At 39.1% G+C, this 5,231-nt stretch overlaps 1 non-coding gene across 1 annotated transcript; it reads left to right on the forward strand.

The window, feature by feature from the left end:
- Window positions 1–525: 525 nt before the first annotated feature.
- LOC127197394 (small nucleolar RNA SNORA17) lies at window positions 526–657 on the forward strand. Its single transcript, XR_007831666.1, has one exon. It is a non-coding gene; the product is annotated as a small nucleolar RNA SNORA17 (small nucleolar RNA).
- The last annotated feature ends 4,574 nt before the right edge of the window (window positions 658–5,231 follow it).

The following is a 5,231-nucleotide window of genomic DNA, read 5'->3' on the forward strand; positions in this document are numbered from 1 at the left end:
CAGACATGCTCATCACTGGAATAAAACTGAAGACCCACATGTAATTCCTCACACGTATGGACATCTGATTTTTGATAAAGAATCAAGAAATACTGGAACAATGACAGCATCTTCAAAAAATGGTGCTGGTCAAAGTGGATGTCTGCCTGTAAAAGAATGCGAGGAGATTCATATTTATTACCCTATATACAACTTGAGTCCAAATGGATCAAATACCTCACCATAAAATCAGATACACCAAATCTGATGGAAGAATAAGTGGAGCATGTTCTATAACTCACTGGAACAGCAAAAGACTTCCAAACATAGTAACACTTTTAGCACAGACTTTAGGACCAACAAATATTAAATGGGACTTCATAAAGCTGGAACCTTTTGTAAAACAAAGGCTACCGTTATTTGGACAAAGAGGCAGCATACAGAACAGGAAAAGATGTTTCCCAGCTACACACCTGATAGAAGGCTAAGACCCAAAATATATAAAGAACTCAAAAACACAAGACATCAATAAAACAAGTGACCCAAACTGCTCCTAGAGGCACTGCAACTGTGTCTGCTGTGTCACTTGTGCATCAGTAGGTGGCACGGAGGAGAGAGGCTATGTCTATGCTCAGTGTTCTGACATGTAAGCATCTGAATGCCTAGTAGCCTAACACTCCCCGAAAAAAAGCAAGCCTGAGCCGCAGGCCTGGATGGACTTTCTGGATGGGGAGCAAGCAGAGACTAGAAGAACCTTACCTGGCACCACAGACTCCAGCCAGGAGTGAGTCCAAAACAAGATGTCCGTCCTGTGGGGCCACTCTGGCAGGCCGGGTGAAAAGAGACCCAAAACAACCAGCAGACTAATGCCATCTGGCCTGGACAGGAAGCTAGACTGAGATGATCACCGTCCTATACAGCGCAGCCCTGGCGGAGCGGGGGCGGGGGGAGGGACGCAGACCATGCCCGATTCCACAATGCAAAGCGGGGCATAGCATTCCCAAGAGCACTCCTGAATTGACCTCAGACACTCAGAGACCCTGGTGCCACTAAAAAGAGCAAGTAAGTGGTGTAGAAATGGAAGAGGAAGAGAAACAGAAGGATGTGTACACAATGGAGAGAGGAAGAACTGGAGACTCAAGGGTAGTGAGGAATAGCGTGATGTGAGTAGCCAGTGATGCTACCTGGGACCATGGTGGGCCCCTGGCCTGTGCTGCCACTGGGGGAACACATCTGGGCCTATGGTCCTGTAGCAGCAGGGGTGTCCTACCACCAAGGCCAGGCAGATGACCTTGGTCTGGGCACCCAGGGACATGTTGATATCTGAAGGCTATGCAGAACTGGCCCCAAGCCTCACCTAAGCACCCTGGGGGCATGAGAACTGGAAAGCTGACCTCACCACATATGTTAAAGAAATACATACATACATACATACATACATACATACATATATACATACATACATATATACATACATACATACATATTCACATATACACACATATTTGAATAAGTGTAAATTATTAAACTAAATGTTCTGAAGTGATGTATTTATGATATAAATTTCCACTTTCCATGAAGATAATGGTTTTTAATTTAATTTTTTAAAAAAGAATGTAGCTTATTGTTGAACATGAAGTTTAATGGTGTTATAGAAGCCATTGTTCCTGCTTCAGAGATAAGCAAGCTGTGAAGGGAAAAAAAATGCACTACCAACTAAAACACATTTTAAAATTATGTTACGTTTTGAGAAAAATTTACTTGCTGCATGATTTAACAAGGAAAGAATTTTGAAAATTGTGTTTCTGACTCTATAGATAAACAGGATTTAAGCTCTTTCTTGATAAGTCTGCAAGTACACAGGGTAATTCCCCAACCCCCCAATTGAAACCCATACTTAATGATCATAGATTAGTTTATGTTTTTTCAAATTAACTTTTGGAATACTAAATATATACAAGAATTTTGATTTGATGAAGAGAAAATTGAACAAAATTTGCAGAATTACATCATTATGCCTCTCGTTTCCTTATTGCATTTCTACATCAGTGTTCCCCGTGCTTCCTGCCTTTAACAAATCATCAATTATGGATATAAATTGGACAATATTTGACTGAGAATTTACAAAAGCAATGTACAGTTCAAAACAGATGTACTAGCTAGGGCTAGCTACTGAGTGATCCGATATCCTCAAGCCTTAACTATCTACTCATACAGACACATAGGGAGGTCATAAACTTCTCTTTCTAAAGTAAGGGCGCTCCTTTTATTTTATTTTTTGATGAAAATGATATAAATCTCAACACATATAAACCTGGTTCTTATTTTGTGTCTGAGAGCTCTGTGTCCCAATCTTTGGAAAAACACTACTGCCGTCATCAGCTCTGCAGAGAGATAAGAAAGCATGCCTTTGCCAAGTGGTTAAGGAGCTAGAAGCTGACCATAACAAGTAGCCACTACTATCTATGTTGTTACTATTGGTATTTGGTTTGGAATTATTATCATTACTGGTGCCAATATAAAAATGTTTATTTATATTATTTCTTATAATATGAAGTAAGAATAATAAAGAACATTTATCTCCTTGTTGGATCACTTTCTATTGGCAGTTAAATTTCTAGTACTCTTTCCTATTTTTATCTCTTTCCTATTTATGAAGATTGTTAATTTTGTTCAGTGACACTGTGACATTTTTAATTTGGCTTTTGAATATTAATGTTCTGTTAGCTTGTATCATACCATGTTGAAACAATCAAAACTTCTCACATTGGTTTTTAAATGATTTATTTTTTATGCATTGATTTTTTGCCTACATATATGTCTGTGTGAGGGTCTCAGATCTCCTAGACCTGGAGCTACAGACAGTTGTGAGCTGACATGTGGCTGCTGGCAACTGAGCTCAGGTCCTCTAGAAGAGTAGTCAGTGCTCTTAACCAGTGAGTCATATCTCCTGTCCTCTCACATTGGTTTTTATAATTAATTTTTATCTGATGATACAAAGTAATAGTTTTTCACATACTTGTCTATGTTTTGTTTTTAACATTGACTTTTCAAATAGAAAAAAATTAGTGTGTTGGATTCAAAAGTCTATCCGAAAGCATTAGAAGATGTGATAAGAAATGAGATAACCGTTACTGCTCATTTGACTATCCAGTTCTTTGAGTGTATTGTATCCTGAATGCACACAGGGAATCTAATACTTTTCATTTGTAATTTTGTTTGTTTGTACAATGTATATCCAAGTCAAACACTATAGAAATTGCAAGATTTTTAAAGCAGAGGCACCTAATTACTCAGAATAGCTTGTCTAGTTTTGGGGGAAAGCTACAGACATTCATCAGAATTGCACTGGGCGTCAAGGAGGACGCTTCCAGCAGCTGCCGTGAGTGAATCTCACAAGCAGCCCCTCATCCTTTTTCCCTTCTCTGACTTTCACACTGGGAAATGTTCTTTCAATACAACACAGAGAAGAGGAGAATTCTAGTAATAATGTTATCTCTCCTTTTTTTTAAATGGATAATGGGAACATCAGTGTGAACAGGAATATTTACTTCTCTCTGGGTTTACGATACACTTAATTCAAAACATATTCATGAATTTCATGTAATATATTATGCATTTGTCTTCTTTGATAGCTTGTGATTTCTTGATGAAAGAGGCCACTGGAATGTCCTCATGTATATGCCATGTACCACGTGTTAAACAGAGATGTGGAAAATGAATCTACAAGCACCCATAACTAAACACTGTTTAAATGATGAAAGCTAGAAAAGAGCACACATTCTAAGGAAGAGACACCTGTTGCACATGCCCATATGCCTTTACAGTATCCTTCCTCTTTCTAGTGTCATTGCTGCCATCATATGTAAGGAGCCCGCTGTCATAGTTATGGTTAGTTAGTCTATTATTGTAAGGAGACACCATGATTACTGCAACTTCTATAAAGAGAAACATTTAATTGAGGCTGGTTTAGTTCATTGTCATCACAGCAGGAAGCATGGTACCACACAAGAAAGTATGGTGCTGGAGAAGGAGCTGAGAGTTCTACATCTGGATTGGCAGGTAACAGGAAGAGAGTGTTACACTGGCTCTTTGTTAAGTTTCTACAGTCTCAAAACCCACCTTTAGTGACACATTTTCTCCAATGTCATAGCTCCAATAATGCCAAGGTCTATGAGTCTATTGTGACCATTTTTATTCAAACCACCACACCCACTGTTATTCCTTAATGACTTTAGTCTTCACCACCAAAGGATTAATACTAAACCGAAGGGTCTCTATATAGGCTATGATCAACTATACAGTGTACCTAGTCCTACACACACACACACACACACACACACACACACACACACACACACACACGTATTAAATTTTGATATAGACTTAGTTTGATTTTATCTGGACCCAAGATCACTAAGTGCCTTTCAGTAAGTATTGAGACACAGAAAAATTATCATGAAGCTGCCATTTCATTCCATTCATGGACACTAAGACAGAGTGTCTTCTTTTCTCTCTCCACGCCAGGAAATCTTTACAAGTATTAGGAACAAGGGAGTCTAAAATGATGTACTTGGTCATGCTCTGTCCTCCTGGTGTGCTTGCACTTGATAGAGGGAATCCTGACACGGGGGCTATGATTGAAACATGAGAAATGTTGATTCTGGATCCACATTTTGAGGGTGAGCTGAAATCACTCTAAATCATGTATCCTAAATAAGCTCTGTAAATGAATATTGGATCATGTAGCTTTCTTTCCACGCATTTGTTTATTAAGCAAATGCTTATTTGGTGCCTGTCCTTGGCCTATGTTATGTGTGGAGAATACAAAGACGAAAAGGAAATGCCACGGCTCTGGGTCTCAAGAAGTACAGAGAGCTCAGAGATTAATGAAGTGAACCACCAAAGTAAGCAATTACACAGCATTCAGGATGTTCCAGTACATGGAGACAGAGAACATACTGTGGAGAAGTTGAAGAAAACTTCACCCAGAGGGCTTCCTGGATATTATGGGATGAGAAATGTACTGTAGGTAAAGAAATGACATAGAAAAGCACCAAAACACAGGAAAGGACAGCGTTTCAAAGGCCTACAGCCACCCCTTTTATTGAATAAACGATAGAGGAGGAAGTCTACATAATAAGAAACACAAGAAAACCAAGACACGGCTGTGTACCGGGCTAAACATGTAGGTTCTCATCTCCTCAATCACGGCAAGCTATTGAATACTGTTGAAGCTGCTAAAAATAAGA

This window comes from Acomys russatus, chromosome 1 (genome assembly GCF_903995435.1).
Source record: "Acomys russatus chromosome 1, mAcoRus1.1, whole genome shotgun sequence".
Taxonomy (NCBI): Eukaryota; Metazoa; Chordata; class Mammalia; order Rodentia; family Muridae; genus Acomys; species Acomys russatus.